The sequence below is a fragment of the Macaca nemestrina genome, chromosome 13 (assembly GCF_043159975.1).
Source record: "Macaca nemestrina isolate mMacNem1 chromosome 13, mMacNem.hap1, whole genome shotgun sequence".
Taxonomy (NCBI): Eukaryota; Metazoa; Chordata; class Mammalia; order Primates; family Cercopithecidae; genus Macaca; species Macaca nemestrina.
This window is the reverse complement of record NC_092137.1, coordinates 14,985,744-15,013,654: the sequence shown is the minus strand read 5'-3', so window position 1 is coordinate 15,013,654 and position 27,911 is coordinate 14,985,744. Positions and strand designations below refer to the sequence as shown.

At 39.9% G+C, this 27,911-nt stretch overlaps 1 long non-coding RNA gene across 1 annotated transcript in view; it reads left to right on the top strand.

Moving 5' to 3' along the window:
• LOC105486457 (uncharacterized) overlaps positions 1-11,026 on the top strand; it is a 113,103-nt gene extending 102,077 nt beyond the window's left edge. The window contains exon 5 of the long non-coding RNA XR_011611466.1: positions 9,557-11,026. This is a non-coding gene — a long non-coding RNA (uncharacterized lncRNA). The remainder of the gene's footprint in view (positions 1-9,556) is intronic.
• The last annotated feature ends 16,885 nt before the right edge of the window (positions 11,027-27,911 follow it).

The following is a 27,911-nucleotide window of genomic DNA, read 5'->3' as shown; positions in this document are numbered from 1 at the left end:
ATAAAACAGTTCAAGAAATTGGTTCAAGAGGGCTAAAATTTGTAGTTATGAGAAAAATGAATAAAATTTAAACTTGTCGTTCTTGGCAATGAAGAGAGAAAGTTCACGTGGGGGAGGGGCTCGCTGGTCTTTCTGCCATAATTCTTCCCAGAGATTCACTTCTTAGAATTCCGTACCAGTTACTGTTACCACTCTGCTGGCTTCCAGGAGGCACTGCTCCGCTTATGTGATGATACCAAGCAGGGAATAACAAATCCTTGCTTTAATACCCTATAGGCCAGTGGGACTGAGGCTGGACAAGGCTTTACTAAAGGGTCGATTATACCAAACTGGAAATGAATGCTGCCTGGCTCTGTACCTGGTCAGAAAAGGGTATAGTTGCCTTGTCCTTTGATTTGGGGCCTCCTACCAGAGATCTTCACACCTGGTCCTAGGGTACCTTCCTTTGGCCCAGTTCCAGTTCTTTCCACTTCTGCTTAGAATGTTCCGAGGGTGTTAGGGTCCTCTAATGCAGATCCAAGAGACCGAAATCCAGAGAGAATCTCTGCTCCGCCTGCCTGAGGTCTGCCTACTCCTGTTTTCTGTTAGAGTTCCTGTTTCTTTCTTGATGTTTTAAATCAGACAGGCTGTTTCCTTCAGGGAGACCCTCATTTCTACCCTCAAATATGTTAGGTGCTGTTATTATTCCCATTATGCAGATGAGTACAGATTATTTTTCTTGTTCAGTGATGGAGTATGAATTTCAGCAGCCCAGCTCTAGAGCCTAGTTTCTTAAACACTAAGTGGTGTCATCTTATCATATATAAATGAGTTTCATAAAGCATGTTGGAATCATTAAAGATCCAGATACATCATTAGAAGTTTTAGTTGTGTTTTATATCAAATATATATGCAGTATTTCCTAAACTTCTCCAATGACAAAGCTCACATGGGATGCATATGGAATTGCAAGACTACCAAATCTTCCCCATGGAGAATCTGATTCAATAGAGGCCTGAAGTACTGATTTTTCTAAAAGTTTATATTAGAAAATACACTAATAGATTTTTCTGAAGTTAGATTTAGATAATAGATTTTTCTAAAGTGTATTTTTCTGAAAGTTTATTTAAATTTGAAAGTTTATTTTCTAAAAGTTTATTTCTAAAAGTTTATTTAAGTTTGACTCTTACCTTTGGGCAAGTTTCAGATATTCTCCTGACGGGAGTCCGTGGTTGTTATTGCATTAGGAGCCCTTCTGATGTCTTCATAGTCTCAGCAGCTGTTGCCTCCTTCCCCAGTTTGACTCCCACCCCCGCAATGCCAAGCCTTTATCACTGGGACCTATTTTTTGTATACGGTATAAGGATGTGTGGATTGAACTTCATTTGTTTTGGTTTGTGGATATCCATTTTTTCCAGCACCGTTTACTAACGAGACTAACCTTTCTCCACTGCATTTTAAAAAATAACTTTGAGGCCGGGTGTGGTGGCTCACGCCTGTAATCCCAGCACTTTGGGAGGCCAAGACAGGCGGATCACCTGAGGTCAGAAGTTCGAGACCAGCTTGGCCAACATGATGAAACCTCGTCTCTACTAAAAATACAAAAATCAGCCAGGCGTGGTGGTGTGTGCCTATAATCCCAGCTACTCAGGAGGCTGAGGCAGGCGAATCGCTTGAACCCGGGAGGTGGAGGTAGCAGTGAGCCAAGGCTGCGCTATTCCACTCCAGCCTGGGCGACAGGTATGAGACTCCATCTCAGAAAAAAGTATTAATAACTTTGAGATATTATTTTCATACAGTACAGCTCACCTAGGTAAAGTATATGATCAATGGTTTTAGTTGCACAAATATTCAGATTTGCGCAACCATCACCACAGTCAACTTTTGAACATTTTTCTTACTCTAAAAAGAAACCCCATACCTAACAAGCACTCACCTCACAGTGCCAATTTTCTCCAGCCCTAAGCAACCCCTCGTACACTTTCTGTCTCTATAGAATGGACTATTCTAGACATGTCATAGAAATAGAATCATGTAATTTGTGGGCTTGTGTGACTAGTTTCTATCACTTAGCGTAATGTTTTCAAGGTTCATCCATGTTGTACCATGTTTGTCAGTACCTCATTGTTCCTTATGGCCATATAATATTCCATTGTGTGAATATATGACATTTTATTGATCCACTTGTCAGCTGATAGACATTTGAGTTTCAACTTTTTGGCTATTGTAAATATACTGCTATGAATATTTTAATACAAATTTTTATGTGGGTATCCATTTTTGTTTTTCTTTGATATATACCTAGGAGTGGAATTGCTGGAATTATTTAAAACTCTACATTTAAATAATTTGAGGAACTGCCAAACCGTTTCCAAAGCAGCTTTACAATTTTACATTCTCATAGTGATGTGTGAGAGTTCCAATTTCTCCTCATTCTTGGAAGACTTATTGTTTGTCTATTTGATTATAGTCATCCTAGAGAGTGTAAAGTGGTATCTTATTTTGGTTTTGTTTTGAATTTCCCTAATGACTAAAGATGTTCGGCCAGGCACAGTAGTGCACCCCTGTAAACGCAGCTATTCAAGAGACTAGGGCAGGAGGATTTCTTGAAGCCAGGAGTTTGATGTTACAGCACATGGTGGTCACACCTGTGAGTAGCTACTACATTCCAGCTGGGACAACATAGCAAAACCACATTTCTAAAAAGGAACAAAACCCAAAGCCAACCAAACAAAAAAAGAATTCTAAACCTCAGGGGCATATGAAGTTGTTGAACATCTCTTCATACCCTTATTGCTATTTGTATACATTCTTTGGAGACCATGACTATTTAGAGACTTTGCCAACTTTTAAATTAGGTACTTTGTCTTTTGATTATTGAGTTGTAAGCGTTCTTTATATATTCTGTGTCATGGTCATCCCATGGAAGTGGAATGGGGCCTCCCTACCCAAAATTTGGATTGAGTGTCAATACTGATAACACCATACGTGCACCAAGAGGGTATGAAAAGCTTAGCTTTGTTACCTACATAATCAGGCTTTTTGCAGAGAGCAGGGCAACCTTTCAAGTAAGTACAAAAATGGCTCACGAGAGAAGGAAAGAAGATTGGCTTGTCCTTTATTGTGGCTAGGGGCTGGAGCTGGGGGTGGGGGGGCGGTGGTTCTCACACACATGCCAAGGCTTTTGTGGTTTTAACTCTTGCCAATGCCAAAGGAGGGAGTGCACAGCCTTTCTTACCGGTTTGCCCAGATGTGGAGGAAGAGTGGTGAGGCTTGAGAGCTGCCTAGAGGAAAACATCAGAATGGAGTTCCTCTCTCTCTCTGTCTGGATACAAGTCCCTTATTCCATACATGATTTGCAAATAGATTTTTTTCTATTCTGTGGATTATCTGTTTTGATGATACTGCTTATAGCACGAAAGTTTTGAGTTTTATTAAGTCCAATTTATCTTTTGTTCCTTTGCTGTTTGTACTTTTGATATTGTAGCTAAGAGACCTTTCCCTAACCCGAGGCCACAGAGATTGATTCCTATCCTTTCTTCTAAGAGATTAGAGTTTTAACTTTTACTGTTAGGTATATGCTCCATTTTAAGTTAATTTTTGCATATGGATAGTTTTTGCTGAGGTGCTATTGTACATTTGTCAATAATTGGTCATCTATGTATATTCCTTTTCTAACTTTTCTATGCTGTTTTCTTGATCTATTTGTCTATCTTTATACCGGGGGAGGCTCGTTGTGATTACTGTAGCTTTATAAAAAGTCTTGCAATCGGGTCGTATCAGTCTTACAACTTTGCTCTTTTTCAAAGTTTAGTCTATTCTAGATCCTTAGAATTTCCATGTGAATTTTGAAACTGGCTTTCTATAAAAAAAAAAAATTCTGCTAGTAGTTTGGTTGAAATTGCATTGAATCTATATATCAGTTTGGGAGAGAACTGATACCTTAGTAACATTCAGTATTCCAGTTCATATACACAATATGTTTCTCCACTTATTTAAGTCTTCTTAAATATATCTCAGTGGTGTTTTATAGTTTTCATTGTATAAGTCTTTCTCATTTGTGGCAGATTTATCACTAAGTAGTTTATAATTTCTATGCTATTGTAAATGGTATTTTTGTTTTATTTCTAATTGTTTATTAGTATACATTATTTTTTTATTAGTGTATATACATATATATATTTGTATATTGATCTTGTATAACAAAACCTTGCTAAACTCACTTATTAGTCTAGGAAATTTATTGTGGATTCTATCAGATGTTCTGCATAGATGATCAGGTTATATGTGAACGAAGAGTTTTACTTTTTTATTTCAATATGGATGACTTCTTTTTCTTAAGTTATTGCACTAAAGAGGACTTCTGATGTGATACTGAATAGAAATGGCGAGAGTGGACAGCGCTGTCTTGCTACTGGTCTCGGGGAGAAAACAGTCTTTCATCATTATATATTACTTGTAAATTTTTGAAGATGGGGCTGAAGATACTCCCTTCTATTCCTACTTTGCTCAGGGTTTTTATCAGTGCAGTTCACCTTTGAGTAACACAGGTTTGGACTATGTGGGTTCACTTACATGTGGATTTTTTCCCAATCAAACAGATGGAGAATACAGTAGTTGCAGGATGGGAAACTTGTGTATATGGAGGGCGACTTTTGGTATCAGTAGGTGTACCAGGGGATTGAAGGACTTGATCGTGTGTGATTTGGTATATTCAGGGGGTCCTGGAGCCAATCCTCTGCATATACTGAAGGATGAATAGATGAGAAGATCATATGTTACTTTTAACAAGTGTGTTAATATGGTAGATTACATTAATTGATTTTCAAATGTTAACCTAGACTTGCATTCATAGGATAGGCTCCTCTTAGTCATTGCACTAGTTTCCTCAGGCTGCCGTTACAAAGTACCACAAACTGGGTGGTTTGAAATAACAGAAATTTATTCTTTCACAGTTCTGGAGGCTTCAAGTCTGACAACAAGATTTCCAGGGTCATGCTCTCCCTGAAGGTTCTTGGGCTTATCCTTCCTTGTCTCCTCCTAGCTGCTGTGGTTGCCAGCAAGCCTTGGTGTTCTGGGGTTTGTTGTCACATTGCTCCAACCTCTGCCTCCATTGCCACTTGCTGTCTTTCTTGTGTCTCTTTATCTCTGTGTTCAAATTTCTATATTCTTGTAAGGACACCAGACCTCCCCTAATCCACTTTAACCTCATTTCAACTTGGTTATTTGTGCAAAGATCTGATTTCTAAATGAGGTCACATTCACAGGTACCAAGGGTCACAACTTAACATATTTTTCTGAGAGACCCAATTCTACCCTCTACAATCATGAAGTATTATTTTAAAAAATACGTTGTTGGAATCAATTTGTTAGATTTTTTAAAGAATTTTGCATTTATATTCATGAGAGATGGTTTTCCTAGTTTTAGAAAATACTGTCTTATTTTGGTTTTGCTCTAGGGACAATGTTAGACTCACAGGATGAATTGTGAAGTATTTCCTCCTCTGCTATTTGCTGGAATAAATTGTGTAGAATTAGTCACATTTTCTTCCTTAAATGTTTGAATGAATTCTCCAGTGTAGCCATTTGGCTATGAAGTTATCTTCTTGCAAAGAGTTTTAACTGCAAATTCACTTTCTGTAGTAGATATTGAGCCATTTAATTTATCTATTTCTTCCTGAGTGAACTTTGGTAGTGTGTGTCTTTCAAGGTCTTTGTTCATTACCCATAATTGTATAATTTATTTGCATAACATTGTTCTTAACATTTTCCTATTATCCTTTTAATATCTGTAGAAGCTATAATAATTCTTAATATTTGTAATGTATGCCTTGTTTTTGTTTCTAACTAACCAGTCTGGGTAGGGGGGTCTTAATTTTATTGATCTGTCAAGGTACTAGATTTTAGTTACATTGATTGGCTTTACTTACTATTTTTCTGTTTTCTATTTTATCAATTTCCACTGTGATCTTTACTATTTCTCTTCCTCTGCTTTCTTTGCACTTAATTTGTTCATCATTTTCTAGTTTCTTAAAACAGAAGCTGAAGTCATTGATTTGAGAGTGTATTCTTTTCTAATGCAGATATCTAGTATTAAAAATTTCCTTTTAAGTACTGCTTTATCAATATACCACATATTTTTATATTATGTGTTATTTCATTTCATTCTGAATACTTTCTCACTTCCCTTTTGATTTATTCTTTGATTATAGGGTATTCAGAAGTGTGTTGTTTAGCTTTCCAAATATGTGGCAATATTGAAAGAGATTCTTCAGTTGCTAATTTCTAATTTAATTTCATTTGGTTAAACAACATACTTTTAGTGACTTAAATCTTTTTAATTTTATTGAGATGTTTTTATGGTTCAAAATGTGCTCTATCCTGACCAGTGTGTCCTGTGTACTTAAAATGTGCATATTGTGCCATTGTCCATAAATGTCAATTAATCAGGTTGTGTGGTGTTATTTTCAAGTCATCTATATTCTTCCTATATTCTATATCCTTTCCTGCTTACTTGTTTTATCCATTATTAACAGAAGAGTATCAAAACATCCAACTAAAACTGGATTTGTCTATTTGTCCTTTAGTTCTATCAATCAGTTTTCCCTCATGTATCTTGATTATTTGTTATTAAGTGTGTAAACTTTTAGGATTGTTATGTCCTCTGGATGAATTGATCTTTTTTGCTCTGTGTTTTGTTTTGAATAGTTGTAACTGCTATGCCATTGCAATTTCTTCTGTAATGTCTAATCTGCCATTCATCCCATCCGGTGTATTTTTTTATCCCAGACATTATAGTTTTCAACTCAAAAATTTGATATGAATCTTACTAGTATTGTTCATGTCTCTAACTTTTTAAATACATAGAATGGAGTTATAATAATAATTGTTGTAATGTCTTTTCTAATCCCAACATCTGTGTCGGTTCTGGATGGTTTCTATTCATTGATTTAACTTATCTTGTGGGTACTATTTTTCTGCTTCTTTGCATGCCTGGTAACTTTTGATTGGATGTCAGGCATTGTAAATTTTACCTTGTTCAGTGTTTGACATTGTATACTTATAAATATTCTTGTTTTATTTTTTCTGTTAGAATAAGCTAAGTTGCTTAGAAACAATTTGATTTTTTTTTTTTTTTTTTTTTTTAGTTTTTGCTTTTAAGAGTTGTTTGCTAGGCTACAGTAGTGTTTAGCCTTAGGCTAATTATTCCACATTCCTGAGGAAGACCCTTTTGAGTATTTCATGAATTATGAGATGTTCCAGTCTGGCTGGTGGGAATGGGTTAGGAAAACTTGCGGAATCAGCATAGTGTCCTACTCACAACTAGGATTTATTATAGCGAAAGTACACAAAGCAAAATCATCAAGGAGAAAGCACACGTGGTGAAGTCCAGAGAAAATTGGGCTCAAGCTTCCAGGAGTGCTGTCTCAGTGGAATTGCACAGGTGCACTCAGTCCCTCAGCAAGGAGTTGTGACAAGAAGTGTGAAATATATACTCGGGAAGCTCCTTAGTCATTTAGCACCTAAGGTTTTAAATGGGTGCTGGTCATGTGAGCATCCTGTGCCTAGCATGCATCAAAATTCCAGGTTCCCAGAAGGAAAGTAGATGTTAAACACACACCTTGCAGTTTTCTTTCCTTTTTGTTGAAAGAAAATAATTTGAAACCAGCTGACTTGAAAAAGTCTGTGTTATACCAAGGGTTGGCAAACGATTTCTGTAAGGGGCCTGATAGTAAATATAGGCTTCATGTGCATGTGCTAGATGGTCTGTGTCTTAACCACTCAGTACTGCTGTTACAGCGTGAATACAGCTAGATAATATTTAAACTATTGAGTGTGGTTGTATTCCCACAGGAACTTTATTTTTGATTTTTATTTATTTATTTTTGAGATGCTGTCTCACTCTGTCACCCAGGCTGGAGTGCAAGGGCGCAATCTTGGTTCACTGCAACCTCTGCCTCCCAGGTTCAAGTAATTCTCCTGCCTCAGCCTCCTGAGTAGCTGGGATTATAGGCACATACCACCATGCCAGGCTACTTTTATATTTTTAGTAGAGATGGGGTTTCACCATGTTGGCCAGGCTTGTCTCAAACTCCTGGCCTCAGGTAATCCACCCACCTCAGCTTCCCAAAGAGCTGGGATTACAGGTGTAAGCCACCGCACCTGGCCTGGAACTTTATTTTTTTAAAAAACAGTCTTTTTTCTCCTTTGTTTTGTGGGAGGGGTTGCCTGCACGCTGTGCTTTGCCAGCCCTGATGCCACACAATTATTAGGAATAATCCTCTTTTGCAAAAGCAACATTAATTTACTACAAACGTTTTATGAAATCCAAAAATTTCAATGTCCTAAAATGCAGGCCTGTTGCGACATCAATGAAAAGTAGGGGTAAGTCTGCTGCCGAGGTGGAGTGTCAATGGCTAATGACCTTGTACCTCAATTTTCATTGTGATAGAGATGGTTCACTGTATTTTGAATAGTGTCTTTTGTTCCAGGAGACTTTTACACCCTGAGCAATGCACCATCTTAAATCCGGAAAAGGGATGGGAAATATACTTTTTTTTTTTTTTGATGAAGTGTGAGAACAACTGTGAAAAGGGGAAGAACAAAAGAATCTATCCCTCCATGACAGCCCTGGTCTCAAGCAGATTGCTTTAGTGAACCCCAGTGGAAGGTGAAAGAGAATCTGGGTAGATTCTTTACAGCTTTTGAAGCTCTCTTACCCATTGAAATTTCTTCCAAGGACTCCAGGGATACTTTAGTTTGGGTTTCTGAAAAATTTAAGAAATTTCTTTCTGTTTCCCAGCAATTGAACCAATTACAGTTCATGCACGTAACCCTCCCTCTGAGCTGTCCACGGTGGTGGTTATTCTTGCTGTTTAACATATGCTGTCATCTCAAATTTCCCATGTCCCAAACAGACGTGTGCCTACATATGCTCCAGCCCTCTTTCTGCCCTAAATCAGCTCACACAGGGAGCTCAGGACTGACACTTTGAAGAAAAATATCCACAGTATCAAACTCACCCATAATTCTAATACGTTTTGGTAAAGTTTTGGGAAGATATAGAAAATCACAGGGAAGAGCAGGGTGCAGTGGCTCACGCCTGTAATCCCAGCACTTTGGGAGACAGGCGGGTGGACCACTTGAGGTCAGGAGTTTGAGACCAGCCTGGCCAACATGGTGAAACCCCATCTCCCCTAAAAATACAAAAACATTAGCCGGGCTTGGTGGCAGGCACCTGTAATCCCAGCTTCTCAGGAGGCTGAGGCAGGAGAATTACTTGAACCTGAGAGGTGGAGGTTGCAGTGAGCCAACATTGCGCCATTGCATTCCAGCCTGGATGACAGTGCGAGACTAAAAAAAAGAAATTCACAGAGAAGGGTTATGGCACGCACACATTTCCCTACTTAGCCTTTCTGTGCCTCAGTTTCCTAAATTTTAAAGTAGGAATAAATAGGTTTACTATAAGGCCAAAATTATTATTTTTATCCCATGTCAGTCTATTTATGTTGGTATAAAGGAAGACATGAGGCTAATTGATAAATAAAGCAAGTTTGTTTTTCCTATTGTTCTGCAGGCTGTACAAGAGGCACGGCATTGGCATCTGCATCTGGTGAGGGTCTCAGCTGCTTCCACTCATGGCAGAAGGTGAAGGGGAGCCAGTGTGTGCTGATCACATGGGCAGAAAGGGGGCCCAGCTTTAAAAAAAAATCAGCTCTTGCAGGAACTAATAGAGCAGTAACTCACTCTTTACTTCCAGGATGGCACCAAGCCATTCATGAAGGATCTGCTGCCATGACCCAGACACCTCTGACTAGGCCCCACCTCCAATATTGCAGGTCAAATTTTAACATGAGAGTTGGAGAAGACAAATGTTCAAGCTACATTATCTGAGTTTTGGTTTTCCCTTCCCACCTTTCCTTCTCACTCGCATTTCTCTAAGGTTGCTCTCCTGAGAGCTGCAAGTTTATTCTCCTCTTCAGTTCTCCTTTATGGAAACTAGGGGGCAGCTGACAGTCATACCACAGGGAGTCAACCCCTCCAAAGAAAACTGTCCCTAAGAGGAATTCCAGGTCAGCTGTTGGGCGAGTATCTTCTCCATCTTGCTCTGGGTATTGATGGCCGCCTCACAGAGATCTTTGAGCCCTTCCTTAAGTCTGCTGCTGTCAGGATGACTTGCTGCGTTTGAGAGATTAGCCTCTAGGTGGTAACTTCCTTTTCTCTCAAACACAACAATAGACAGCAGGAAATGCTGTTTTTGGCAATGGATTAGAAGGAAGGCCGTATCTTGTTCATTGACTAAGAAACAGTGGTAACTCATCTTGGATCCCTAAGAACATAGGACAGACATTTGGTACAAAGTGGTCATGTGGTGAATATATATTGAAGAAACTCAGCATTTAAACCTATCTACCTTATTTTTTTCCTCAAAACTGACAAAAGGCTAAAGAGCTCAATTAGAATTGGACTCATAAATGCTTTATTTATTCAACATGAGAGTCAACATTACCTTGACTCTCATGTTGAATAATGTAGTGTGGAGGCTTGGGCTCTCTTGCCAGAGTGTCTTTGTTTTAAAGCAGACTTCTACACACACTCTGGGCATTACATTTCTCATCATCAAAGTGGGGGTAATTATAAAACCTGTCTCACAGCGATATTGTGAGAATTAGAAGACTTAATGCACAGAAGGTGTTTAGGATAATGCCTGGTTCATAGAACACACTCTACAAATGAAGCTATTATTCAATGAACATTTCTGAATTGAGTGCACTGTGTCTCATAAACTAGGCTGGGTGCTAGGGAATATGGAGATAAATACATAGTTTCAAGCCATAAAGCATTTAGGGCCTTCTATGGGAAGTTGAGAAGTAGATAGCAGTGAGGAGTATGGACAAAAGGTTGTGCTACAGCTGTGCACAGAGCACTGTGAAGGCACAGGAGGGAATTCTCAATCAGATGTTAAGAGTCTCTAGAATTAACAAAAGTGATTGAGTCTCTGCACAGCCCTGTCTCTCACATTTACAGAAATGTTCCATATGGCAGATGATGACCTAAAAATCATATCCATTTTTTTTTTCCAAGTGCAGTTTAGTTCTAGCAAGTACTGTAAGGTAAAAGAAACATCATTTCCAAAACACTGATCTTGGAGCTGTCAATACAGTAGAATTTTCAGGGCTACCAAGGAAAGAGTAGAGAATCCAACTGAAAAAGTAGTTTTTGGAATATTTTTTTACCTAAAGGAAATGATAGAAATTCCAGTGTGAAAAAGTAGGGTTTTGATAAAAATCGAAGGTAACAGAAATATTAACTGCCTGGGGGAGATGGGGAATGCTTCTCAGGGAATATTGTATTTGAAGTAGGTCTTGATTGTATTTGAACTGGGTTTGAGGAATAAGGTGGAACATGTCATATAGGAACAGGCACTTCAGGAGAAGGAGCAAGCATGTATAAAGTCCTGGAATCGTGGAAGATCAAAGTATCTTGACAGAATTTCGAATAGTTCAATGTGATTGCTGTATAAGAATTGTCACAGCAAGTGGTTAACTAATGTTTAGAAATGGTGGATGGAGGGCAGCTAATGGAGGGTCTTATGTGTGTTCTTAAGGAGCATAAAAGGTATTCTAGATATGTTGGGAAGGACTGTAAGGAAGAGAGAGCCTTGATAGCAATTGCAATTTGGAAAGATCGCTCTGGTCCACAATGGATCAAAATTGCAAAATATTAAGCAGTTGCGCAATGGCTGAGGTAAGGGATGATGAAACCTAGAGAAGTCAGATGCTGTGGAGACTGGTGGTACATTGTCAGGCCTGATGCCTCCAGAGGGTTAATATGATGATTCTTCTGTTTTAAGGTAGTGCATGTGTATAGCATGTCTCAATGTACCTGGCACATTATGGGCATTACCTGAACCTGGTAAAGCTCAGTGTGAGCAGATAGGAATTGCATCTCTCTTTTCAGATGAGGGAACAGTTTCATTGAGCTGAAGTGACTTGTGCAAGATCACCAAACTAACTGGTGGTAGTGGAGTAAGGACAAGAAGACAGGTGTCTTGAGTCCCACCCCAGTGCTTGTTGCCATATGTCCATGGAGAGTTCTTCACAACTCCTTCCTTCGTCATCCTCAAAGACTTGAGCTTCAATCCTAAATGTGGACCACCCAAGCCTCTTCAGTGTTAGTCCACCCTTCCTCCTTTCCTGCTGCAATCCCCAGTCTTCCTTCCTGATCCCTTTTATAATCCTCGGGATTTACTTTTTGATTTCTAATGCCCCAGATCCTCTGGTTTGTGATTGTAGAGCCCCTATTTTTACGGACCTGGTAGATCCCCATTTTTTTCTTGATGTGAGGTTCCACCTTTACTTTTAAGGATAAGGCAGGCAGCCTGTGTATTGCTCTGATTACTTTTCAAGTCACTCTTTACATATCATCAACTTTTGTTTCCACAGTTGCTTACTTTCTCAAAAGCAAAGCCACATGAAGCATTTTGTTAATAACCATCTTTAAGAGAAATTAAAGGTGGAAGATTTATAACAGATGCCCACGTTCCATTGCTCTTACCATATCCTTTCCTCTTACAGGTTCCCACCCCTCATTTCTCATCCCTCTAATGTAAATCTCAGTCACTGAGTAGTTCATTTGCTCCATTATTGCTAGTTGGCCCCTCTTGGCTTCTTCCCTCCTGTTTGATGCTACTCAGCTGGTTCCTTGGAGACCGTCTGTGGGCAGCTTGGCTCCAGTGCCCCTTAGCATTTTCTCTCAGAGTTCTGCTGATTGAGTTGTTGAATGTCAAAGGGAAAGTTAGAGATCATTAAATCCAACCCTGCACAGATGAGAAAACAAAGACTCCACGAGTGAAAGTGACTCTCCAAGGACACAAGGCAGCTGGTTGCGGGAGAGGCCAGGACCCGGGTCTCCTACTCTTACCTGGGTTTCTCCCACTGGTTCACTCTGCCTTCTGTCTCTACTGGCAAAATATTAATTTCAATTAAATGGGCCTCTGGAGCAATCACAAGAAGAGAAAAGTATAGTTCCTGACTTCACAGCCTGGCTGGGTGACAAGTTTAAAACACATGGCAAGTTAAAGGACGAGGCAAACTTACCATATGCACATATCTGTCAGAGGGCCAGAGAGTAGATGCAGGTGGGAAGGCTAGATGGGTTCAGAGGCTCATCTCAAGAATCATCCAGAATCAACCCACTGTGGGTTTCCACTCCAAATCTGCCATTTCCTAGATGAGTAAACTTAGCACGTCCCCAAATGTTGCTGTGCTTCAGGTTGCTCAAGGTGGTGAAGAAATGAAGTAACAGGTATTCTCAGACTGAGTGGGCACTCAGCAAATGGCAGCTGGGAAGGTTTCCCTGGTGGGAAGGATGAGAGAGGTGCAGGGGGGCTGACTTAACTGTAGCTACATGGAAAAGAGAGTTGGGACACTCAGGCAGGGCTGAGGGCTGGAGTCAAGGAGCAAGGAAGTGTGTGTATAGTGAGGAACCAAGGAGGAGGCCACCTGGCTGGAGAGGAGGTTTGAGAAGCAGAGTCGGGAAGAATGACTGGAAAGGTGGTTAGGAACCTTCCCCAAGAAGAGTTTGAAATTAGATTCAGCAATTTATGTAATGTTAAAATTGGAGGACCCCAAGAAACAACCTAGTGTCTTCACCCTCAGACTGATCTTTGTGTCACACTGGAATTTGATGCATCGTTAGTGGGTATGACTTGATCAAATGTGCTTGGGAAATTCTACGTTAAACAAAGCTAAATAAGGTTCTTTCCTCAGAACTTTTGAAAAGGTAATTCTGTTGTACCTTGTCATGAAAAAAAAACATTGCATTTCACTTATTTCATCACAGAACTTTACACACACACACACACACACACACACACACACACACACACACACACACACACACACACACATATATGTATAAACTAAACTCCAGTAAGATTTTGTCTGTTATCCAGAGAAACGGGGCTAGTGCCTCCCAGATAGCTCCCTTTTCTTTTGGCCGGTTCTGGAGAGAAGTCTGACATCAAAGTGTCAGCAGCGTGGGTTCTTTCTGAGGGCTCTGATGGAGAATATGTTCCAGGCCCCACTCCTTGGCATAGAGATGGCTGTTTTCTCCTTGTGTCTCATACTGTCTTCCCTCTAGGAGCATCTCTATGTCCAAATTTGCCCCTTTGTATAAGGACACCACCAGTCATGTTGGATGAGGGACTACCCTGATGATGTCACTTTAACTTAATTACCTTTATAAAGATCCTATCTGCAAATAGGATCACATTTTGAGGTACTGGGAGTTAGGACTTCAACATATGAATTTTGGGGGAGCATACCTCAACCCATGATACGGTTTGGCTGTGTCCATACCCAAATCTCATCTTGAATTGTAGTTCCCATAATCCCCACGTGTCAAGGGCAGGACCAGGTGGAGATAATAGAATCTTGGGGGTGGTTTTCCCTATGCTGTTATCATGATACTGAGTGAGTTCTCACGAGATCTGATGGTTTTATAAGGGGCTTCCCCCTTTGCTCGACACTCCTTGTCTCCCCGGCCACCATGTGAAGAAGGACATGTTTGCTTCCTTTTCTGCCATGATTGTAAGTTTCTTGAGGCCTTCTCAGCCATGCAGAACTGTGAGTCAATTACACCTCTTTTCTTTATAAGTTCCCAGTCTTGGGTATGTCCTTATAGCATCATGAGAAGGGACTAGTACAGTAAATTGGTACCACAGAGAGTGGGGTGCTATAAGGATTCCATAAAATTTGGTAGTAACTTTAGAACTGGGTAACAGGCAGAAGTTGGAACAGTTTGGAGGGCTCAGAAAAAGACAGACAAAAAAATGTGGGGAAGTTTGGAACTTCCTAGAGACTTGGAGGGCTCAGAAGACAGGAAGATACGGGAAAGTTTGGAACTTCCCGGGGACTTGATGAATGGCTTTGGCCAAAATGTTGGTAGTGATATGGACTATGAAGTCGAGGCTGAGGTGGTCTCAGATGGAGATGAGAAACTTGTTGGGAACTGGAATAAAAGTGGCTCTCGCTTTTCTTTTGCAAAGAGACTGGTGGCATTTTGCCCCTGCCCTAGAGATCTGTGGAACTTTGAACTTGAGAGAGATGATTTTGTGCATCTGGTGGAAGAAATTTCTAAGCAGCAAAGTGTTCAAGAGGAAGCAGAGCACAAAAGTTTGGAAAATTTGCAGGCTGACAATGCAATAGACAAGAAAACCCATTTTCTGAGGACAAATTCAAGCCAGCTGCAGAAATTTGCATAAGTAACAAGGAGCCAAAGGTTAATCACCAAGACAATGGGGAAAATGTCTCCAGGGTATGTCAGAGACCTTCATGGCAGCCCCTCTCATCACAGGAGGGAAAAATGGTTTTGTGAGTGGGGCCTGGAGACCCTTGCTCTTTGCAGCTTTGGGGATGGTTCCCTGTGTCCCAGCTACTTTAGCTCAGGCTGTGGCTAAAAGGGGCCAAAGTATAGCTCAGGCCGTTGCTTCAGAGGGTGCAAGCCCCAAGCCTTGGCAGCTTTCACATGGCATTGGGCCTTTGGGTACATGTGAGTCAAGAATTGAGGTTGGGGAACCTCTGCCTAGATTTTAGAGGATGTATGAAAATGCCTGAATGTTCAGACAGAAGTTTCCTGCAGGGGCAGAGACCTCGTGGAGAACCTCTACTAGGGCAGTGTGGAAGGGAAATGTGGAGTCAGAGCATCCATACAGATTCCCCACTGGGACACTGCCTGCTGGAGCTATGAGAAGAGAGTCACCATCCTCCAGACCCCAGAATGGTAGATCCACTGGCAGCTTGCACCGTGAGCCTGCGAAAGCCACAGACAGTCAACCTCAGCTCATGAAACCAGCTGGGAGGTGGGCTGTATGCTGGAAAGCCACAGGATTGGAGTTGCCCAAGGCTGTGGGAGCCTACCTCTTGCCTCAACGTGATCTGGATGCGAGACATAGAGTCAAAGGAGATCATTTTGGAACTTTAAGGTTTAATGACTGCCCTATTGGATTTTGGATTTCCATGGGGCATGTGGGCCCTTTGTTTTGGCCAATTTCTCCCATTTGGAATAGGTGTATTTACCGAATGCCTATACTTCCATTGTATCTAGGAAGTAACTAACTTGATTTTGATTTTACAGGTTCATAGGTGGAAGGGACTCTCCTTGTCTCTGATGAGACTTTTGAACTTTAGGGTTAATGCTGGAATAGTTTTGGGGACTGCTGGAAAAGCATGATTGTGTTTTGACATGTGAGGATATGAGATTTGGAAGAGGTCAGGAGTGCAATTATATGGTTTGGCTGTGTCCCTACCCAAATCTCATCTTATATTGTAGTTCCCATAATCCCCACATGTTAAGGGTAGGACCAGATGGAGATAACTGAATCATGGGGGCAGTTTTCCCCATGCCGTTCTCGTGATAGTGAGTGAGTTCTCATGAAATCCGATGGTTTTATAAGGGGCTTCCCCTTTTGCTTGACACTCCTTCTCTCTCCTGCCATCATGTGAAGAAGGATGCATTTTCTTCCCCTTTGCCATGATTGTAAATTTCCTGAGGTCTTCCCGGCCATACAGAACTGTGAGTCAATTAAGCCTCTTTTCTTTATAAGTCACCCAGTCTTGGGTATGTCCTTAGAGCAGCATGAGAAGGGACTAATCCAACCCATAACACTTATCAAGATTCCATTTCTCGCTAACAAAGGGTTTCCAGAGAAAGAAACATAGCCTAAGAGACTGCAGCAGACAGGTGGTCAGCATATGTCCTTCCCGCTGGTCACCACTGTGCCCAGGGCAGGTGAGGATGTTTACTCATCTCCAGATACATGGGAAACATTAATGCCTTGATTCCCCTGTGCATGCATCCTACGTCTTTCCTTTCCCATACCTAACACTCATGTATGCACCCATACACTTTCCACATAGCAGACCTCAATTAATTCATCTTAGCACATCCTAGGAAAACACCTGGAACATGGCACTTCCACTCTTAACATTCAGTTTGGACTTTTTTCAGTAGCCATTTCCATAGTCATTACAGATTTATGAGATAATTTCTGCCTTTACATCAATCAACAGAGGGTCTGGCATGCACAAAACACTTTTTATATTCATCAGACCATTTTGGTTTCTTCTGAAAATCTTAAGAATGAAGCAGGGTAGGGCTTATTGGCCCATTTTATTACTGTGGACTCTGAGATTCAGGGAGGCAAAATATCCTGTCCTTGTGTTTGACCCCTGACCCCCGGATACCTTCCATGCCTGTCCTATCCAGAGCACCACATCCCTTTCCATGAAGCATCACCTCCCATGGTTATGTCTTCTGAGGCATCTGCCTTTTTATAACTTTTTATCCATTTATCTGTAGCTCACCCTGCCTAGTGCCACCAACTCTAACAAAACCTGCTCCTCTTCCTTTCACAGCCCAATCCATTCTTGGAGTCACTCCAGTACTACTCTTCTTTTTTCCTCATCCCCTGTGGAATTTGATTTTAGGCTGGTTGAAAGTCTGGACATGGAGCCCTTAGAAAACTGGATGAAGCTCTTACTGGTTCTATGTGCTTGGGCAGGTAGGAAGGATAGCCAGGGTCTCTAGGAAAGGGGATGACCAGACACACATACCCACATCTGCCGCTCCGTGGGGCTAGGGATCCTCGACCTGATCAGGCAGTCCTGTTGCCAGTTGACACCTTGGGTGACTGCACCCTTCATTGTGAAGACTGCTGCTGAGATGTTTGCTTTGTGCAATGCTCTTAAGGTTATTTTTATCTCTTTTACTTAAAGGAAATGAATGTGGATCCTTTCCTGATGTCTTCTGATAACCTCATCTTCAAACACTTGTTCTCATCTGATTCCTTTTCTCCCTGTCTTACTGCTTTGGCCCTGCCTCTCATCATCCTCCCTGATCCAGTTCACTGTGCTGTGGTCCAAATGGCGCTCTGTCTCTCCCTCCAGTTTTGTCCTCACTGCAGCCATTTCAGTTCAGCAGAAGAAGTGTGGCCCATCCAGCCCTCCAGCTCCATCTCACAGCTCCAGCCACTCTAACCAGGGCCAGTCACTGACTGAGTCGCACTCCCTCTTGCCTTCAGGCATTTGTTTGTGCTATTTCCTCCACCCAGAACATCCTTCTCTGCTCAGTCCCTCCAACTTTTGCCCCGTGTTTCTGGTGAACTGCTACCTCTCCATCTACCTTCATCCTCTACCTTAAACAGCATGTCTGGGCAGCCAGGGCTGACATGCTCCAGATTCCCTGAGTTGCTTCTCCTGCGTGTGACCATATCATGCACTTAGCAGTCTGCTTACTTGACTGTTTTACTCTCTTAGACCAGGGATTCATGGCTGCACATTATGTGTCCAGAGAGCCTGGGATATAACAGGAATTCTGCAAATATTACTGGAATCAGTGAATGCCCTGTCAGGCGCTCTGCTGGGTGCTGGGTGTTTCTGACCTTGAAAAGGCTCCTTGCTGGGAAGATTATCCTAAAACACATTAATCAGGTCGTTTCTCTGCTTAAAAGCATGCATGACTGGCACAATTGAGGCCAATGTGACATGAAAAATGCCCCAAACAGGCTGGCCGAATGAACGTGCCCTCCTCTGGGCATCAGGAGCCTGTCAGGCAGCTTTCTCACAGCTTTCACCTCATTAGCCTCTGATCTTCTGTTTTCTGTTCTTTCTCTGACCAGATCTCAAGTTATCCCTGGGTTCTTCTTGCTTTGCATAGGGCCTGGAACTGAGTGGGTGTTAAACAAGTGTTTTGCATGAGCAAATTTCCAAAGGGCCAGAGGAGAAGTAAAGGGGAAAAATAATCTTTGTCCTTTTCATATCTGCCGCCAGAAAGAAAAAAGACAGGAGGAAGATGAAAGCCTTTGGAGCTCTTCTACAGCCTCTCTCCTGACTTTGTGTTATCTACTCTGTAAGCACCTGGGCATGACAGTGCCATTTATAGGACTTTCCATGCAGGGATTCTGTGGCTCTACTAAGGTGCTGCTGCTACTGGGGCACCAGCTTCCTGGAGCAGGCAGGAAGTCAGAGGATCCCCTGAGCTGAACTTAGTGGGGATGGCCAAGGGGAGGCAGGGTCCTTTCTGAGAGGTAGAGAGAGTGCAGAAGGAAGTGGCTGTACCATCTGGAGTCCTAGAGTACCAGAGAGTGAAAATATTTAATCAGCTTTGCACCTCCCCCACCAATGAAATGAAGACAGTTTCCAGCCAGCTGGATTCCATGGACGTGTAGAATAGGTGAAAATCGGAGGAAGACAGCCGGGTTGTAGAAAAAGAGCAAGGGCTTTGTGGTCAGACAGTATGGACTCAAGAGCAGCCCTAAGAGAAATCTGACACACATGTACCTTTCTGCCTGCTCCCATGTCAATTACCCACTTACTTAACTTCCTCTGTAACCTGGAATGAATAAGAACTACCTCACAGGGTGCTTTGGAGGTGAAATGTAATAAATAATGTCAAGCACTAACTACAGTGTCTAACGTAGAGGCATTATTCAATAAAAGGGAGCTTTTATTCCTTTCTAATGAGGATAGCAGAGTTCTTTTATGAAACAGAAACATCAAACTTTGGGGAAAATTAAATGCATGGGTGAGTGAGCTGGGTAGGCGAAAAAGCCAAGATTGCTTGCACTTGGCTGATGTGATCCGCAGAGTGAGTAACACTTGTCTCCTTGTGCCAAGGCCATACTCAGGTTGGCTCTCCAGGTATAATCCAGACATGGGTAATTGATCTATCATGACTTCCCAAGGGACGTCCAGCAGATGCACTGCTCCAGCCACAAAGTCCATGGAGGTTGGTGTTGATGGGAAGGGTAGGGATAGAACAGGACTTTGATCATGCCAAGACTGGTGTACTAGCTTTAAGATGGGAGGGGGGTCGAGCAGATTTGTTCTGTTTCTGGATCACTCTCTTCCCCATTTGCATAGCTGCACCCTATGCTACAGTTAAATAGAAAATATTTTTCAACCTATTTCCCATCCTTTCTTCTGTATACTAGGTAAACTGGAGGGTGAAACTCAAGCTCACTGATGGATGCAAAGTGGTATAAATCTAAGTCTGAAATAGAATTGAAATCAAGATACTGACTCTGGAGGGTAGATGCTGTGTTCTTTTTCAGCTCATATGGAGAGTAGGTTGAGGGTGAGTACTTTTGGCTACACAGAACACTAATAAAAGACAAATGTCCTTTCCCCAAGCCCTCAGGGACTTTATGGAGGAGGATGGAGGAGGAGCTGTTTCTTCAAGAACTACAGAGACAAAGCTTCTAAAATTCTCCATGCTTAATAAAGCTAATGACAACTGAAAGGCACTGTATTTCAGAAATATATTTGGTTATTTACCAGGACAGTAATTAAGAAGCAATGCTTTCTTTTTTTTTATTCAAATGTTGTTTCTCTAGGAAGATCTTCTGTGATCCTGTGCCCCTCACTCTCCACCACCCAGCCTCAGCTTGGTGTACCCTGGCTGTTTTCCAAATAGCACCTGCTTCTACTTACCTTTATCTTGGGCCTATCATGCTGTATTGTCATCATCTGTTACCTGCCATCATCCCTACTGGAGTGAGAGTTCTCCCATACAGTGCACAATTTCAGTCTTGTTTTAAAAAAACATTCTTTATGTTGATGCATAATACGTGTACATAGTTTTGGGGTACATGTGATAATACATTCATATAATTTGTGAGGATAAATTAGTGTACTTGAGATATCCATCACCTTAAATATTTGTATTTTTATGTTAGAAACATTCAAATTATTCTCTACTAGCTACTTTGAAATGAACAATATGATGGAATACTACTCAGCCACAAAAAGGAACAAATTAATAGCATTTGCAATGACCTGGGTGAGATTGGAGACTATTATTCTAAGTGAAGTAACTCAGGAATGGAAAAAACAAACATTGTATGTTCTCACTGATATGTGGGAGCTAAGCTATGAGGATGCAAAGGCATAAGAATAATACAATGGACTTTGGGGACTCGGTGGGAAGAGTGGAAGGGAGGTGAGGGATAAAAGGCAACATATACGGTGCAGTGTATACTGCTCGGGTGATGGGTGCACCAGGATCTCACAAATCACCACTAAAGAACTTACTCATATAACTAGATACCATCTGTACCCCAATAACTTATGCAAAAATATGTACAATAGATTACTGTAGACTATAGTTACTCCATTGATCTATCAAACACTAGGTCTTCCTTCTTCCATCAAACCATATGTTTGTACACAATAATCAACATCTCTTCCTTTTCACCTCCTGCCTACCCTTTCAAGACTCTGGTAGCCACCAATCTACTTTCTATCTTCATGAGGTCTACATTTTTAGCTTTACATATGAGTGAGAACATGTGATATGTGTCTTTCTGTACTTGGCTTATTTCTCTTAACATAATGACCTCCAGTTCCATCCATGTGGCTGCAAATGATGGGATTTCATCCTATTTTATGTATGAATAATATTCCATTATATAGCTATTATATGCATACATATCACATTTTATTTACCCATTCATTCATTGATGGACACTTAGGTTGACTCCATATTTTGACTATTTTGAATAGTGCTGCAATAAACATGGTAGGGTGGATATCTATTCAATATACCGTAGTTTTGATTTTCATTTCTCTGATGATTGGTGATGTTGAGCATTGTTTCATATACCTGTTGGCCATATGTATGTCTTCTTTTGAGAAATGTCTATTGAGATCTTTTGCCCATTTTAAAATTATGTTTTTTGTTTTTTGCTATTGAGTTTGTTATATATTAAAAAAAGGGCTTCTTATATATTCTGGTTATCAATCGCTTATCACATGGGTAGTTTGCAAATTTTTCTCCCATTCTGTGAATTGTCTTTTCACTTTGATTGTTTCCTTTGCTGTGCAGAAGCTTTTTAGCTTGATTAAATCCAATTTGTCTACTTTTACTCTGGTTACCTGTGCTTTTGAGATCTTACACAAAAATTATTCGCCAAAACCAGCGTCCTGGAGTGTTTTCCCTATTGTTGTTTCTAGTCGTTTTGTAGTTTCAAGTCTTAGTTTAAGTCTTTAATCCAATTTGATTTGATTTTTGTGTGTGGCAAGTTATAGAGGTCTAGTTTCATTCTTCTGAAATGGTTATTCAGTTTTCTTGGTATCATTTGTTGAAGAGACTGTTCTTTTACCATTGTATGTTTCTGGCGCTTTTGTTGAAGATAAATTGGCTGTGTGTGGATTTATATTTGGGTTCTTTATTCTGTTCCATTGATCTATGTATCTGTTTTTATGCCAATACTATGGTAATTTGGTTACTGGCTTTGTAGTAAATTTTGAAGCCACTTTGCAGTAAAGATGTGATGCCTCCACCTTTGTCCTTCGCAAAAAATATATCTTTTTTCTAAGGATTGCTTGACTATTCTGAGTCCTGTGGTTCTGTATACGTTTTAAGATTTTTTTCTATTTCTGTGAGGAATGTGATTGTTATTTTGACAAGGATTGCATTGAATCTATGTATTGTTTTAGGTAGTATTGTCATCCTAAAATATTAGTTCTTTCAGTCCATAAGCATAGAATATCTTTTCAATTTTTTTTTGTATCCTCTTCATTGTTGTTTCATGGTTTTCCTTGTATAGATCTTTTACTTTTTTGGTTAAATTGATTCCTAGGTATTTTATATTCTTTGTAGCTATTGTAAATGGGATTGGTTTCTTGATTAATTTTTCACATTTTACACTGTTGACATAAATAAATGCTACTGATTTTTGTATGTTGATTTTGTATCTTGCAACTTTACTGGATTTATCAGTAAAGAGATCAAGCCATAAAAAAAATGTATTTTATTAAAAAAATGCCCAGGACCTGATGGGTTCACTGCTAACTTCTACCAAACATTTAAAGAATAACCAAAACCAATTCTACTAAAACTCCACAAAAAGATGGAAAAGAAGGTAATACTTCCAAACACGTTGTGTGATACCAGCATTAGTGATACCAAACCCAGACAAGAACACAACAAAAAAGAAAACCACAGGTCAATATCACAGCTGATATTCATCATCTGATGAACATAGATGCAAAAATGTAGACTATAGTTAACCCCATTGATCTATCAAACACTAGGTCTTACTTCTTCCATCAAACCATATGTTCCATCAAACCACATTTGACTAGCAAACCAAATTCAACAATACACTGAAAAGAACACTCACCATGATCAAGCTGGACTCATCCCAGGGATGCAAGGATGGTTCAACATATGCAAATCAATCATCATGATATATCACATTAACAGAACCAAGAACAAAAACCATATGATCTTCTCAATAGACATGGAAAAGGCATTTAATAAAATTAAACATCGTTTTATGATTAAATAAAACCTCATGAAATGGGTTATAAAAGACATACCTCAAAATAATAAAGATCATATCTGACAAACCCTGAACAGGTAAAAATTGAAGTTTATTTCTCTAAAAATGGGAATAAGAGAAGGATGCCAACTTCCACAACTTGTATTCAACATAGTACTGGAAGCCCTAGCCAGAGCAATTAGGCAAGAGAAATAAAGGGCATCCAAATTAAAAAGGAAGAATTCAAACCAGCCTTGTGTACAGGTGACATGCTTTTATACTTAGAAAAATCTAAAGACTCTACCAAAAAACTGTTACAACTGATCTTTTTACTTGTTATTGGTTTAATGTCTGTTTTTAAAAAATTTCTTCATAGTTCAATCTTGGTAAGTTGTATATTTCCAGTAATTTATTCATTTCTTTTAGATTTTCCACTTTTTGGCATAAGGTTACTCCTGATAGCCTCTGATGATTCTTTGTATTTTTTGTTCTCAATTGTTATTTTTCCTTTTCCATTTTTAATTTTATGTATTTGGGTCTTCCCTCTTTTTTCTTGGCTAGTTTAGTTTAAGCTTTGTCAATTTTGTTTATCTTTTTAAGAAAATCAACTTTTTGTTTTGTTGATCTTCTGTATTGTTTTTTAGTCTCAATTTCATTAATTTCTGCTCCAATCTTTGTATTTGTTTCCTTCTGCTAACTTTGGGTTTGTTTTGTTTTTGCTTTTCTGGTACCTTGGGCTGTATTATTAGGTTGTTGATTTGAAATCTTTCTACTTTTTTGATATAGACATTTATTGCTATAAAATTCCTATTAATACTTCTTTTGTTGTATTTCATAGATTTTGATATGTTATATTTTCATTTTTATTTGTTTCAAGAAATTTTAAAATTTTCTTCTAATTTTTAATTGACTCATTGGTAGGTCTGGAACATGTTTAACTTCCATGTGTATGTGCAGTTTCTGAGGTTTCTCTTGTTAGTGATTTTTAATTTTTTTCCACTTTAGTCAGAAAAGATACTTGATATGATTTCTACTTTTTTGAATTTGTTCAGACTTGTTTTGTGGCCTAAGATATGATCTATTCTAGAGAATATTCCATGCACCGATGAAAAGGTTTATTCTACAATAGTTGGGTAAATGTTCTGTAAATGTCAGTTAGGTCTATTAGTTCTAGTATAGTTTAACGCTCATGCTTCTTTGTTTCTGTCTGGATGATCTGTCCATTACTGAGAGTGGGGTATTGAAGTCCTTTGCTCTTACTGTTTTGCAGTATACTTTTCCCTTTAGATTTTATTAGTATTTGCTTTATACACTTGGGAATTCTGGTGTTGGGTATATAGATATTCATAATTGTCATATCTTCTTTCTGAATTGACCTTTTTATCATTATATAGTGACCTTCTTTGTCTCTTTTTACAGTCTTTGATTTGTAGCCATCCCACTCCTGGCCTGTACGGTTTCCTTTGAGAAGTCTAAATTGGAGGTCTTTTATATGTTTTTGCCTCTTTTCTCTTGTGGCTTTTAGGATCATCTCTTTGTACTTGGTCTTTGAAAGTTTGATTTTTATATGCCTTAGAGTAGTCTTGTTTGGGTTGAATCTGTTTGGTATTCTCAGATCTTCCTGTACCTGGATATTTATCTCTTTCTCAAGGTTTTGAAAGTTTTCTGTTATTATCCCCTTGATAAACTTTCTACTCCTTGCTCTTGCTCGATACCCTCTCTTCAACACCAGTAATTGTTAGATTTGGTCTTTTGAAGTAATATATATATTTTGAGATAGAGTCTTGCTCTGTCACCTAGGCTGGAGTGCAGTGGCATGGTCTCAGCTCACTGCAACCTCTGCCTCCTGGATTCAAATGACTCTCCTGCCTCAGCCTCCCCAGTAGCTGGGATTACAGGCACGTGTCACCACGCCTGGCTAATTTTTGTATTTTTAGTAGAGACGGGGTTTCACCATGTTGGCCAGGCTGGTCTTGAACTCCTGGCCTCAAGTGATCTGCCCACCTTGGCCTCCCAAAGTGCTAATATTACAGGTGTGAGCCACCATGTCCTGCTTATTTTCTATATCTTGTTGGTGACTTTTATTTCTTTTAATTCCTTTTCTTTTTTCTCCTCTGACTGTATATTTTCAAGTAGCCTGTCTTCAGGCTCACTGATTCTTTTTTTTGTTTGATTCACTCTGTAGTTAAGAGCCTCTAATTAATTTTTATAGTTCAACATGTATATTTCTCAGTTCCTATATTTTTGTTTGATTTTTTAAAAATGATTTTAATCTCATTAAATTTTTATGATAAATTCCTGAATTGGTTTTCTGTGTTGTCTTGGAGATCACTGATTTTCTTTAAAACTAAAGTTTTGAATTCTTGATCAGAGAGCTCATATATTGCCATCTTGTTAATATGAGTCACTGTTTCCTTGTTTTGTTTCTTTGGGAGATCATGATTCTTTGTTTGCTGTTGCTTTCTGTGATGTACATCTGTGTCTGTGCACCGAAGGATTATTTATTCCAGTCCTCTCTACATGGCTTGTTTTTTTTCCTGGATATATTTGCTTAGTGGTTCTTTACTGCTAGGTTGCTGCCCCCTGTTTGGCTCTAGGTGGCACCATAAGCCCGGGTTCGCCTCAACTTCAGTAAAGGATGGGAGTGCAGCCGTTCCTGAATTGGAGAAGTCCCAAAGGGGATATTCTTGCATTACTAGAAACTTGCCTAGGGGATCCTGTCCAGGGATCCTGTAAATAAACCTCTTGCAGCTTGGTGCTGCTGAACAGCCACTCTGATTTGGCATCTCCTTTGGCTAAGTTACACAGCAGAGTTTCCAGGGATGGGGATGGTCGTCCTTCTTCTTCACTTTGTCTCTGCCTGTTCGCAGGGACATTTTTCCCTTCAGGCACTCATGTGCTTCTCCTGTATTATGGCAGAGACAAGTGTCCTGCCAGGACACCCAAGATAGTGGGGAAAGTGAGATTCAGGTGTACAATCATCATTTCCAGTATAGAAACTGTGAATTGGGTAAAAATTTTCTGCTCACTTGGTGCTGGGCAGAATTGGGGGAGGGACATTCACAATTGCTTCAAAGAGAATCAAATACCTAGGAATCCAACTTACAAGGGATGTAAAGGACCTCTTCAAGGAGAACTACAAACCACTGCTCAGTGAAATAAAAGAGGACACAAACAAATGGAAGAACATACCATGCTCATGGATAGGAAGAATCAATATCGTGAAAATGGCCATACTGCCCAAGGTTATTTATAGATTCAATGCCATCCCCATCAAGCTACCAACGAGTTTCTTCACAGAATTGGAAAAAACTGCTTTAAAGTTCATATGGGACCAAAAAAGAGCCCGCATCTCCAAGACAATCCTAAGTCAAAAGAACAAAGCTGGAGGCATCACGCTACCTGACTTCAAACTATACTACAAGGCTACAGTAACCAAAACAGCATGGTACTGGTACCAAAACAGAGATATAGACCAATGGAACAGAACAGAGTCCTCAGAAATAATACCACACACCTACAGCCATCTGATCTTTGACAAACCTGAGAGAAACAAGAAATGGGGAAAGGATTCCCTATTTAATAAATGGTGCTGGGAAAATTGGCTAGCCATAAGTAGAAAGCTGAAACTGGATCCTTTCCTTACTCCTTATACGAAAATTAATTCAAGATGGATTAGAGACTTAAATGTTAGACCTAATACCATAAAAACCCTAGAGGAAAACCTAGGTAGTACCATTCAGGACATAGGCATGGGCAAAGACTTCATGTCTAAAACACCAAAAGCAACGGCAGCAAAAGCCAAAATTGACAAATGGGATCTAATTAAACTAAAGAGCTTCTGCACTGTAAAAGAAACTACCATCAGAGTGAACAGGCAACCCACAGAATGGGAGAAAATTTTTGCAATCTACTCATCTGACAAAGGGCTAATATCCAGAACCTACAAAGAACTCAAACAAATTTACAAGAAAAAAACAAAAACCCCATCAAAAAGTGGGCAAAGGATATGAATAGACATTTCTCAAAAGAAGACATTCATACAGCCAACAGACACATGAAAAAATGCTCATCATCACTGGCCATCAGAGAAATGCAAATCAAAACCACAATGAGATACCATCTCACACCAGTTAGAATGGCAATCATTAAAAAGTCAGGAAACAACAGGTGCTGGAGAGGATGTGGAGAAATAGGAACACTTTTACACTGTTGGTGGGATTGTAAACTAGTTCAACCATTATGGAAAACAGTATGGCGATTCCTCAAGGATCTAGAACTAGATGTACCATATGACCCAGCCATCCCATTACTGGGTATATACCCAAAGGATTATAAATCATACTGCTATAAAGACACATGCACACGTATGTTTATTGCGGCACTGTTCACAGTAGCAAAGACTTGGAATCAACCCAAATGTCCATCAGTGACAGACTGGATTAAGAAAATGTGGCACATATACACCATGGAATACTATGCCGCCATAAAAAAGGATGAGTTTGTGTCCTTTGTAGGGACATGGATGCAGCTGGAAACCATCATTCTTAGCAAACTATCACAAGAACAGAAAACCAAACACCACATGTTCTCACTCATAGGT